The 14,200-nt window shown below is 32.0% G+C and overlaps 1 pseudogene; it reads left to right on the plus strand.

The window, feature by feature from the left end:
* The first annotated feature begins 1,035 nt into the window (after nt 1-1,035).
* Nucleotides 1,036-5,378, plus strand: LOC133295111 (vacuolar-sorting receptor 1-like; annotated as a pseudogene).
* Nucleotides 5,379-14,200: the final 8,822 nt, after the last annotated feature.

Below are 14,200 nucleotides of genomic sequence, written 5' to 3' on the forward strand. Positions count from 1 at the left end.
TTCCCTTAAATAATATTAATAAAATTAGAGGAAAATTTTATTTACAACTTATTTTTCCTTACAGCGTCTTTCATCCATTTTTAACGTCATTATATCAAAATCAAATCAACAGTTATAAAATGACATCAAATGAGAACTATTGATTTGATTTTGATCCAACAACAATAAAAATGATTGTAAAAAGTTATAAGGAAAAATAGATGATAAGTATAATCTCTCGCATAAAACTATAAATATATAAAGGGTGAAGTATTTCTCTAGTCGCTTGAGATAAATTATCTCTAGTAACCTCTAAAATTATGTTGTTTTGAATTAATGAAGGGTGTTTATGTAATTTTAGAGAAATTAATGAAGGGTGTTTCTGTAAAACTCATATGATAAAAAAATATACAAAATTACGAAAAACCCTTCATTAATTAAAAATGACGTTGTTTTGGGGGCCATTAGAGATAATTTATCTCTAACGATTGAAGAAATACTTCACCTATATATAAAAAGGATTTGTTTTTTTTTTGTAATCAATGCAGATAATTTATCTGCACTGAGCCCAAAACGATATTGTTTCGGGACGAAAATTAATTTATTTTTATAATTTTAATTTATTTCAGAATTATAATAATTTTTATTATAATTTAAATTTTTTTAATTCTAAAATGACATTATTTTGAAAATAAATAATTTATCTACGGTGTAATTTTTTTTTTTATATATATAAAAATATGTTTAACGTTATCTCTTAAGAATAACCGCCCCTAAGAATAATTTAAGAAAAAATAACTTTAAAAATATGGATAGACCAAAAAAGCAAACCTCTTCTCTGCATTTGTTTTATCTTAGTAGATGATTCCAAATACCGTTGAACGTAACTAACGGAAACATTTATACCATTTATTTCGATGCTTTTCCTTTGTTACGCATGAATGTGCTGACCCAGAACACCATAAACCTTCATAGACAAGAAAAGCCACATATTTTGGCTTCAAGTTTTTTTCTTTCTAAACAGAAGAGGTTTATACTTTGTAGCAGGGCAAGAAGATGAGCATAAAGCTGAGTTTTTTGCTGTGTGTTTGGATTTTTCTGTTGGGGTCTTGTTTGGGTGAGTTTGTGGTGGAGAAGAACAGTTTGAAACTCAGTTCTCCGGAAAAATTGAAGGGTACTTATGTTATTGAAGACAGTGGGTGATATTATATCACTAACAGATTTGAACCCATGTATAAAGCAGAGGAGGTAGATGATCAGGATTATCACTGTGTAATTAAAAATAATAAAAACAGACTTACTTGTCAGTGGCAGAATGATGAAACAGACAGAATGAAAGGATGAATATATGCAGTATAAGAGGAATTAAATCCGAGCCCACAGAACGTGTCTCCTTAAGACAATTTGCCCCCTCACTGATGCCTAAGGTTGATGGACACTTGTCTCCCAGGATAGAACGGATTTCGTCTGAAGAATGGTGGCACTACCAATCAACAGCCCAAACGAACACAACAAAATGCCAGAGGAAGTCACACCGGAGGATGAACAACAGTATGCAAAACCGGAAGAAGAAAAATTCCGGCAGAGTTTAAGTGCAGGAAAAAACTGGATAGATTTCTGAAGGTGTCAGTGTCTATAAATAGACACTGACCGGTCACGATGAACAGTCGTCGGCGGCGAACGGGTGCGACCGGCGAACGGTAAATTTTTTTGGACAAAATATTAAAAAATAATTTAATAAAAAATTATTTTTTTATTACACACTATGAACCGAACCGAACCGATCCGAGCCGGCCGGACGGCGGCGGCGCGTGGTGAACCAATGCTCACCTAGCTCTCCCCCTACATAAAACATGTAGTGACCCAAGGGCCAATCTAAGAGAGGGAAGTGGAAGCTTATATACTCTCCCATTTCCTACTAATTGTCCAATGTGGGACTTGTTGAAACCCACACACCTCTTCATCTTCCCTTTTTCTCTTTTCTTTATTAACCCACTTCTTATTCATAACCAATGGATCATTGTACATTAATTCATTCATTAATTCCAACAACTTACGAATCTGCAATTGTGAATTTTGGGGTCCTTAAGTATGGAGGAACCATGATTGGCTCTGTTATGTACCCAAAGGTGAATCAGAAGGGATGCAGTAACTTCAATGATGTCAGTGCTTCGTTTAAGTTCAAGCCAGGTGGATTCCCCACCTTTCTTCTTGTTGATCGTGGAGGTAAGCTTCTTATTAGTACTCTTAAAAGTCTTCAATTTGTGAAAATCTCAGGGAAGGAAAAAAAAGGTGTTTTTGTTTAGTGGTTGGTTGATTGCATAACATGGGTTTTTAAGGAGGTAAACTTGTACTGAGCTACTGTTTCATGTTCTTTTTTCCGTAAATATATTATGTTTTGGAATTGCTTTCTTTTCTTTTATGCTACTTATGGCATGACATGGAGATTATTCAATTAATTGAATAGCCGTTTTTATAATAACTTGGAGTATTCTGGTTTTAACTTAATTAGTAGGTCTTCCCTATATGATGTAATAAGTTCACTGGAACTTGCTGCAAAAGATTTGGTAAATGTTGCGTTCAATGTTCAGGTCAAGGATGCGGGGTTTATCTTTATTATACAATAATATAAATCGTTAAAAAGCACTCGCCCCTCATCTAGTCACTTAAGTTTTTGAATTGAATTGATTTTTTTACATAGTATCAGAGCCTCAAGCCCAATGGACTCTCGTGTGAGGAAGCATATTAAAGAACAATATAAATCATTAAAAAGCCCTCATCCATTAAGCATTAGTTCTCTACAATGTTAAATCTCTTAATTATTTATTTGGGGTGTGGGTGATGGGAGTAGAGATAGCAAGTACACTATTGAAGTAGAACCACCAAATTTCTGGTTTGGTTACCTATTTTATCTAAGATTATATGGTTCCAAACTGAGGATATATCAATGCATAGGTTGTTACCAACACACACCCCCGCAAAAATGGCTCAAGGATGTAAAAATTTTCTCTGGTCATTTTGGTAGATTGCTACTTCACTATAAAGGCTTGGAATGCACAGAATGGTGGAGCAGCAGCTATTCTTGTAGCTGAGATGACAGGGCAGAAACATTGATCACCATGGACACTCCTGAAGCAGGGAATGCTTTAAATGATGATTATGTGGAAAAGATTAGTATTCCTTCTGCACTTATCAGCAAATCCTTGGGGGATAGCATCAAGGAGGCTCTCTCTAATGGGGAGACAGTTAACATAAATCTTGATTGGAGAGAGGCTCTTCCGCATCCTGACGAGAGAGTTGAGTATGAGTTATGGACAAATAGCAATGATGAGTGCGGGCCGAATTGTGACAGTCAAATTAATTTTCTGAAGAGTTTTAAAGGGGCAGCTCAGCTACTTGAGCAGAAAGGGTTCACTCAGTTTACCCCTCACTATGTAACTTGGTATTGCCCAGAAGCATTTCTGTTAAGCAAACGGTGCAAGTCTCAGTGTATAAACAAGGGAAGGTACTGTGGTGCTCCAGATCCTGAGCAAGATTTCAGTAAAGGGTATGATGGCAAAGATGTTGTTGTTCAAAAGTTACGCCAAGCTTGCTTCTTTAAAGTGGCGAATGAAAGTGGAAAGCCTTGGCAATGGTGGGACTATGTGACTGACTTTTCAATTCGTTGCCCCATGAGAAAGAATAATTTCACAGAAGAATGCTCAGATCAAGTTATTAAGTCTCTTGGTAGGTTGAGCATTTCATGTTTCTTTGCATACACTTTGCAACAGGCTTGCGTTTTTCTTTGGTGTTTGATTTTGAATGGCTAGCAAAAATTTGGCCAAGAAAAATCATATAATGCCTTTTAATTTCACACAATATATTCATATAATTTTCTGGTTTCAATTTTCTTCTCTCTTTTTTCTTTTTTAATAATTTTGCATTCCTGGAATTTTCCTGTTCTTTCAAATGCTGAAGCTTTGGTGTAAATATGGAACAAAACCAAAGTTGTATCCGCAGTTAAAGAAATATCACAGCCATTTTCACAAACCCAACAAAAGAATCATGTACCAGCTATACTCTATATACATATATATTTATAAACTTAATTGACCTGTTTTGGTTTTCTCAAATGTTCTGGAAAAAATGGTTTATCACAACATTCTAAGAAGATATATATATATATATATATATATATATATATATATATATATATATATCTCCTCCCCTTTTTCTCCCATTTACTTTACAGGTGTTGATCTGAAGAAGATCAAAGACTGTGTTGGGGATCCTCATGCAGATGTTGAAAACCCTGTTCTTAAGGCTGACCAGGATGCACAGGTTGGTTTTCTAAAATGCAAAACTTTTTAATGGTATTCTTGTGGGCTTGTTCTTTCAATTATGGCATTCTGTTGTGTCATGATTGTATTGCATTTGTTCCAACTTTGTTTTCAGATTGGCAAAGGCTCTCGTGGTGATGTTACTATATTGCCTACTCTTGTTATAAACAACAGACAGTATAGAGGTCTGAGGCAACTTTTCTAGATGTCTTGACAGCTATTTCAATGTATTCTACTTTATAATTTTTGTTTTTTACTGCTTTCAGGTAAGTTATCAAGAGCAGCAGTTCTCAAGGCAATATGTGAAGGTTTTCAAGAGACCACTGAACCATCTATTTGCTTAACTTCAGGTCCTTATTGAATCCTAGGAGGCAAATGACTCATTGAAGTTGAATCTTGTTCAGAAGCTAATGGTTGTGTTGATTATTCTTTGCAGACATGGAAACAAAAGAGTGTTTGGAAAACAATGGTGGTTGTTGGCAGGACAAATCTTCTAACATTACTGCATGCAGGGTACTTGGTTAATTTAACTTTGTCAGACACATTATTTGAAAAGTTTTATTATATTTTTACTTCATGTGGGTTCCGGTTCTTCTGGTTTTAACCATCTGCATAGGTTTTTTCTAATTATAGGACACTTTCCGAGGAAGAGTATGTGAGTGCCCTATTGTACAAAATGTGAAGTTTTTTGGTGATGGATATACCCACTGTGAAGGTAAATTGGTTTTTAGAATTCAGAGTAATTGCTCCATCGTCCTTTCTACATATTTCAAAATCCATTTCTGCCAAAGAAAGAGCACAAACAGAAAATATTTAGGTTCCCCAAGACTAATGAGTCTTTCAATATAACTTCCAAACAAAACACGAATCATCATCATCATTATCATCCCACCAAATTGATGCTTGTGGTTTTTATTTGTCAAATGTCAAGTTTTTCTTTGGGGAGAAGCTTGTCAGGTTCAGACTAGCATTTTTAAACCAAAGTTGAAAATTCTAGTGCGTTTACTATTCCAAACTCACTGAGTAGTTCATTATCTTGATTGTGTTGTAGATACTCTTTGCATGACTACTGAGTTTTGAGGTCATATTTATCTGTGTATAGTTTCTTAAGATCTCTACATTTTATTTCGGCCTTTTCTAATTATCTATTTAGATATATTTTTTTGCATAGGTATTGAGATTAGTAGAATGATTTATTAATTTATTTTTCACTCTTGTGATATCATATAAATGCAGGTAAATATACTGCATCAGTGGCCAGCGGGGGTTTTATTTGGATGATTATTCTCGTAATGGTTGCTGCTGGTGGAGGATATGTATTTTACAAGTACAGAATCCAGGTATGCCTTTTAATATACTAATGGCTCAAGTGGCTTTCCTTTTTTTTTTTTTTAAAGAGTCTTGTTTGTTATTGCCAACATTACCATTTTGGGCATTGTCAGCCTAATATTGTTTGTTAATTTTTTTTAAAATAATTTTGGCAGAGTTATATGGATTCGGACACACGAGCAATTATGGCCAAATACATGCCGTTGGATAATCAACCTGAGATCTCTAATCAAGTTCACCATGATATCTAGAACTTCTTGCTAATATATTCCCCCCGGTTACACCTCTCTCCAAGCGGATAATTTTTATTTTTATTTTTTGGTATATAGCTTTGTAAATTTTAAACCATAAGTAGTCGAGACATTATGCTTTGACTTCTGCGGTAGTAAAAGTATCTCGGTAGGATTATATTGACAAATTTTTTTTTTACAAACTTATAAATTACATTATGTTTGACCGGTAATACACTACTCAAAAGTGTATTACTGATCAAATATAATGTAATTTGTATAAGTTTATAAACAAAAAAATTTGTAAATATAATCTTGCTCAAAGTATCTATATGGAATTTGATGTCCTTTTGTGCTCTTTTAGCTTCACCATATTCTCTTCAACTAGGGACCTTACACTATTATTGCTGATATATATATATATATATGTATGTATAGTAGGATCCTTTGAGATCGGTGTTAAATTTAAAGTTTGACATCTTATCTGAAAGCCCGTAGATAAAAAAAGATCAACGACTTTAATTTGTAAGCATGTGACACCATTATTTTTTTTATCTAATGACTCTCAGATGAAGTGTCAAAAGATCCTACGCACTATATATATATATATAATAATAATAATAATCCCATCTTTATTTTTTTTTCCTATAAACCAGGGGTGGACCCACGGGGTGCTAGGGTAGGCGGCCGCCCCCTGAAAATTTGAAATTTTTTTTTAACATAAGTATAATGCAAGAAACTTCCATTTTTTCTCTCCATTAATGTGAAGTTGTGTTCTCCACCGCAAAGAGTTTATATAGCTTCTTTATATTCTCAGGTCCTATATCTATTGAAACCCCTCTAACTCTGATTGCAGTTTCAACTTACAATTTCAACTTGTATTATGCTTAGATGTTAGCACAAATCTTCCCTTCCATGAATAAAAATAAGAAGTCCGAGAGTCTTATGAAAGAATGAACCTTATTCTTTCGATTCCTCTCCTTTTCTGATGATTCGTGACAGAGAGAGAAGTGAGGGGCATAAGAGTTTTGGTGATTGTGCTTCTTGACAATCTGTCTCTTCTAAATTATCTTTGGCTTTTTTTTTCTTGTTGGGCTAACAGTGAGTGAATAGAAAAAGAGGTTAAGAAATAAGAGGGGTCTGCTTTAAATTATCTATTTAGATTATAGTAATTAGTACATATTTTTTGTGAAATGTAAACCTTTGCTCTATTCTCTTTTTCTTTGTTTTCTTTGCATAAAAAATGTTCATTTAAAGGTTGAAAATGTATAGTTTTTTCAAATTGATAGTAGATTTTACGGTGACATCTTCCACCTCTCTCTCTGTCTCCTTCTTTCTCTCTGTAACAAGTTAAAAGAGATATTTATGAGTTATGTTCTCTGGATTGAGGTTTTGGCCTCCCACATATTGTGGTTGAAAAGAGGAACAAATATTTAATTTTTCGTATTTTGACTTCTCATATATTATGTTTGAAGAGAGAAACAAATTTTTAAATTTTAGCCCCCTACAGAAAAAGTTCTTGGGTCCGCGAGTGCTATAAACATAGACGTATTTTTATAATTTAGATACTAATATGCCTTCAAAAAACCCCTCATATAATGCATATATTTTATCTTATCGTTTAAATATTAATATACTTCTATATCATTTTTTCATTCCCTTGTAAGGTAAATATTTACCTTTCGGATTTAAATATTATATGTTTTTATTGAAATTTTGTATCCTTGTGTGATTTAAATATTCATCTTGTGTATAAAATTATTAGTACGGATTTCTTACGAAGTTTTCATCTGTATGTATTTACCCATGATTTAGATATTAATATAATTTTATACAAAATTTCCATTCATATGATGTAAACATTTATCTTGCGGTTTAGAAATTTATTTTTTATGTAAAGTTTCTACCATAGTGTGATGTAAATATTGACTCCTATAACTAAATGATGATAGTTTAGTTGGTGTATGAAAACTGAGCAAGTGTGGATATGAACATATATTCAATCATCTTCAATATCATTTTTGAAAGGGTTTAAAATATTAATCTTGTATTCACTTGGAGTAAAATTACTTTCCATGAAAAATACTTGTGACGTATTAAAAAATATATATATTGGCTCTTATAGTTTAAATATTAATACGGTTTCTGTAAACATTTCATCCCTATGTAATTCAAATAATTATAGTTTAAATATCATGCACATAACCATTACTTATTTATGTTACAACTTCAAAATAGTGATAGATAACTCTAATGACGGTGAGAGGGGGCAAATTGAATGTTAGTGAAATGAGAGGTATCATTGATGAAATCGAAGCACGTGATCAATGTTGTTCATCTCAAATTGTCTACTAATAAATTTTTTTTTTTTTTTGTTTGTCTTTAACATGGCTCACTCTGGATCTAAACATGCTCCTCTCTTTTTTTGCGAGCATTGCCGCCCACGTCGGTCACAAGAGACCTTACATTATTATTATTACTATTATTATAATCATTTTTTATTTCAATTGTCAACTTCTACAAAATTCATTTTCATTTTTTGTTGTTGAAAATTTTAAAACTTGCTAACCATCTGTCCGTATCCCCAAGTACTTATTTAATATACATAGACCTATTACAATCTTGCACCAGTACCATTTTTTTTCCTTCTTAAAATTAATTTTTTTGGTGTCACATCATAAACATAATTTTTATGCCGATGCATTTTAGCCTTTTAGGCAATATAAAAAGAAGTTTAAAACTAATTATACACTGAAACTCAATAAATAATCTATTATCTAATTTTACTTTTTTTAGAGATTGATCTATGGTTCACTGTTTATTCTGATATTATTTACAAGTTTATTCATATAAATAAAGGACAAGTTGCATATACATCAACACTATGGGTCTCATCATTTAGGAGAGAAAAAAAATTGAAATGGACTTCACATTTTTTTGAGTTAGCTGGAATGTCTTATTGCATTATGTAACATAATACTTATATATTGCATAAATAAAAGCTACTATACATTATTAATAATACTTTACAGCATTTAAGTTGTATTTACAAATTATAAGGGGTGTAAATGGGTCATGCAGCCTAATAGGGATCATTAGGCCAAATTTGATCTATTATATATAATTAAATAGAGGATTCGCTTTTTCTACAGTCAATGTAGATAGCTTATCTATAGTCAGCCCAAAACGATGTCGTTTTGAGACGGAAATCAAGGTATTTTTGTAATTATAATTTATTTTAGGGTTATAATAGTCTTTTTCATTATAATTTTTTAATTTTTTAACTCAAAACGACGTCGTTTTGGGACATTCATTTTAGAAACAATAAAGCCTTAAATAGAACATACCAAGATTTTTTAAAAAGCCAATTTAAAAAGCATGTCATAATTTTTTATTTTATTTTTACATATTAGCCCTATAAGTTACAAGTCAGTCTATAGCATATTATTTATTTTAAATAAAATAAATAAAATTATTATTTTAATAATTTTAAATAATAAAATATTATTATTTTAATTTTAATAAACTTAAATAAGCTAACAAGCTTAGTCTAATATTTTTGTTTTTTAAATATAAGTCAGACTAAATTTATAATTTGAGTCTATACAAAATTAATAAACCAGATTAGGCTAAAAATATTTTGTAGAGACTTATCTTATTTAAGTTAAAGTCGTACTTGATATACACCCCTATACTCACGTCCCTATTAAGCGTGTTACATGATTTAGATAACTTTTTTTGGTTTTATTCCACTTTGAACAAATTAGAGTAAAAAAAAATAAGTGTTCATAATTCCTTCCTGGTTTGCGTTTGAGGTTTGGATAAGGCTTATAATTGTTTATTTTTGCCCTGTAAATTCCAGGCTCGGAAATATATATATATATATGGGAAAATATTTTCTCATGTCGTAGGACAGTTGTTTTCTTTTATTAGTAATCTTTCAATTTTCGTGTAATTTTTTTTTTAATAGATGTAGGCCCCACATAAGATGTGTTTACAACATGAGAAAATTTTCTCCTACCACTTGAGAAAATCGAAACCATATATACATAGAATCATTTGACATTAAAATTTAACACTAAATTTGACCATTAATTTCTGTCAATTAATGATTATCATTTATTGGAAATCAAACTTATTAATTAACTATTAATTTCCAATAAATGATAACCGTTGATTAACGAAAGTTAACGGATCAGATGACAAATTTTAAGTTTTTTTTTTTTTTTCGAATCAAAAATTTTAAGTTTGACACCAGTGTCAAAGTATCATATCTCTCTATATATATATGTGGTTATATTTTTCTTATGTTGTATAGGAGAAATAAATTTTTTATGCATATAAAAGAGGGATAGGTCCCATTTCTCATCTTCTCTATATATCTCACTTGTAATTTTTTATTATTATATGAGATAACTATTTTCTATAATATAATTTTTTTTCCATATATATATATATATATATATATATTTTATATAAGTTATATTTTTAATTTTTTTTCGATATTTCAGTTGTTAGATACAAATAAAAATTATATTATACATTAATTCAGTTCTGAATTCGAATATTATTTGATTCAATCAGAATTTAATTATAGATTTAACTTATGAAATCAAGTAAAACACGACTCAAATATATTGTCAATTCAATCTTCATTTAGATTTTAAAACGTTGAGACGTCGATCCATCGTTCAACACGTAGCACACATAACACAAACTTTGATTCACAGAAGTTATAAAAAAAAAAAAAAAAAAAATCATTTGGTGCTGTTGTGATCTAACGACTAACATTAACTAAATTATGTGTTTTTTAAAATATTTTATCGTAAAAATAAATAAATTGAAGAGTTAAAGAATCTTAGGTGGTGTCTGGTATGCGACATTTTTTTGGATTTTCGAGAAATTGAATTTTTTAAAATTTTAATTTTCAGATATTATTATAAACTGAATGTAAAAATTATATTTTTAAAAATTGAGATTTCAAGAAAAAAAAAATTCTCTGGTACCAAACGCCTCCTAAGATCCTGTGCAGTTTTAATTAATTCAAGTGCATAGGATCCTTCACGGTCTTCCCACTTAGCACACAAGTATGGCTTCTTCCTATTTTATATGGCAAAATAATTGCGTACTGTTTCGAAATTCCATTTCTTTATTTAAATAGAATATATTATAGGGGTTTATTAGTCTCAAGTAACGGGAAAAAAAAATTTGTTCCTGCACACTCATTCAAAAGCAGGACCTATCAGGTGAGAGGAAAAAAACAAAAAAAGAGAGAGTAGCTCACTTATCGATGTGAGGGCAGGAGACAGTATGATTTTGCTGTTACTTGAGATAAATAAAACCCTATATTAAAATACATAAATAAGTTTCAATTTTTTTAAAATATTCAAAATTATATCCTTACCAAATAAATTTTTAAAATTATGTTTTAAATTGATTATCAATATTAGTGGTCGGTGGCTAGTAACATTGGTGCGTGGTGGCGGCGGCAGCTAATGCAGTGGGTGACCGATTGAATTGATGGTGGTATTAGTTGCGGGACAGGTGGCAATGTGTTGTGGTGATAGCTCCATCAGTGACAATTGTAGCGATTGATTGACAACAACGATGGTTGGTGCCTAGTGGTTAGTGTGGAATCAAGGTGATGATGTGAATGCTACGCACTCAAAGCTGATATAGTTGATGATGCCACGAGACCCTAAGTTTTGATGATAATAAACAAGTTTCTCAAGAGTTATAGAGAAACAATATTCAAAAAGAATCAAAATGTATGTGAAAGCAATACGAAAGACAAGGGCTCAAATGGCAAAATCAAGGTTCAAGTCTCAAAGCATAAAGCTAAGTCTAAGATCACATTAGAATACATATTTAGGACATAGAACATATATGTAAAGATGTATAGTATATAGCATTGCATGAGCTCAAGTCATTCATATCATTGCATAATCAAAAATGTGTAAAAACCTTAGTTCAACATGTCAAAATTACATTGGAAGGTCCTTAACATGATCTGTGGACACAAACACATCTACATAGTCCAATTATATGTGCTCACAAAATTGGAATCATCTTTGAATTAAAGGAAATGGAATTTTGACATTGCCTAGAGAAAGAAAGCACGTTTTCATGGTTTGATCCCTAAAAATTGGACAGAGATTGCCTTCAAGTGTTTTGAACCCACAAACACCTTTCTCAAGTACAATTACATATGCTCAGTATGTTAAAATTGGTTAGGAATTGAAAGGAAGTGAGTTACATGTTCTTTTTTGTCACATGTCTAGTTTACTCTGGGAAACCAGAATATTTACTCGAGTAAATTATTTACTTAGGGAAAACAAGGGATTTACTCGGGGAAACCCTAAAGAACAATTTACTCAGGGAAGACTCGATATTTACTCGAGTAAATACTTTCCAAAAAGGTGAATAACAGCTAAAAACGATTAGTTTTTGTTGGAGATGCCACTATATATACTTGTTGCTACAGTAATAAATGTTGAACCAACACACATCAATTATTGAACTATTATTACTCCTTCAAACTCATTATTGCTCATTGGTTACATACTTTGATCATTACATATTCTTGAGTTCATCTTTGATTTAAAGCTATACACCTATTAGTTCTTTAACTTATATAACTTGTATAATTTACACAACTTGTAATTTGTATAATTTAAAGCTATACACCTATTAGTTCTTCAAATTGAGAGGGGAGTGAACCTTTTGTACCTGAGAGATTACCAAATTTCTAATCAAATATGTATTGAAAGTTGTAAGGCACCAAGCGCCCGAAGTTTTAGAAGATTGTAGTGGTTTATCAAGCACCCGTGAAGCTTGATAGTTAGTGAAAAAGATTGATCAAGCAGCTTCAGTCTGGACATAGGTCACGGTGGTGGTGACCGAATTAGGATACATCTAGTTTGCAATTTCCCTAACCTTGAATTCTTTACCTTTGTCTTGAAATTGTATTTTTAGATTATATTTATTTATTCACTAGCTTATATTTATTGATTACACACTAGTACCTACACTTAGAATATTCCTTGTGAAATAATTTAATTGGAGAAATATTATTTAAAACATCAAAGGAGGAACTTTGCGAAAAGATTTTATAAAATTCAATGCACCCCCTTTTGAGTATTGAAGCCACTTGTCCAACAGTTAGGAGTGCTGGTGGCCAGTGGCAATAGTGGCGATGGTGTTAGTTTTTGTTGCGATGGCAGCATGTAAGAGTGGTTAGTGAAAGAAGTGGTAGTGGTGGCAACACTGACGCTGACAAGTGGCAATTGTAGTGGCTAATTGAAGGCGGTGGATGGTGGTAGTGGTGACAGTGACAATTGGTGCTTGGTGGTTAGGGGTGGTGGTGACAGTGGTAGCGATGGTGATGCTGGTGAGTGGGGGCAATTGTAAGGACTGAACGATGGTGGCGAGTGGTTGTAGCCGGTGACAATGGTGGTGGTTGGTAGCACATTGTGATGGCTGGTGGCGATGGTGGTGGTGGTGTTCATCAACCGATCCAAACTGATTCAAAACATGATTATCAAACCAAAAAATTGATAACCGAATTAACTGAAAATCAAAAAATTGAAAACCGAAAAAAATCGTATATTTTAATTGGATTGGATTGATTTTCGATTTGGTTGGTGAAAACCAATTAAATCCAAATTGATCCAATGTATTATGTATTTATATGTTTGAAATTGAAGATGTAAGTTGCTATTTTTTAATTTCAATTGTTCATGTATTTATTTTAAATTTGTTGTTGCTTCAAGTCTTGAACCTTCTCTTAATCTCTTAGGGCTTGTTTGATGGACATGATAAGGAGGATAAGATAAGAAATGTTATAATATCCTGTCCTTATCCATTGCTCGGTGAACCAAAGAGATACGATAAGCAAATATTGTTGGCTCTTTTTTTCATATCTGCAATAGGATAAATTAGAGGGGTCTCGGGTTAGGAATGGAAAGAATAGGATAGCAAATGTCACATCCCGCTCATTCCAATTATAACCCTATATTCTTCCCATACGAACATTATTGGGCATGTGAAGGACAGCCCTTACCACCGACCAACTGCCACCGCCATCGCTGGTGGCCATCAGCCACTTCTATTACTACCTACTAGGAGTGTTCTCGGTCTGGATTTGATCAATTTTGAAGCAAAAATCATCTGATCTAATCCTTTCAGTTTGATCATTTAATCATCCTTCGGTTTAAATTTTGTTCAAATCCGATCAAATCCAATTTTATTGGACTTAGATTGTATCGATTTTTGATTTTTCAAAAAATCTAAATTTTCAGCCATATAAATCACTATCTATATCAAAATGAAGCTATACAAAAG

Source organism: Gastrolobium bilobum, unplaced genomic scaffold (assembly GCF_033153095.1).
Source record: "Gastrolobium bilobum isolate Gb01-03AN ecotype WA unplaced genomic scaffold, APGP_CSIRO_Gbil_v1 utg10722, whole genome shotgun sequence".
NCBI lineage: Eukaryota > Viridiplantae > Streptophyta > Magnoliopsida > Fabales > Fabaceae > Gastrolobium > Gastrolobium bilobum.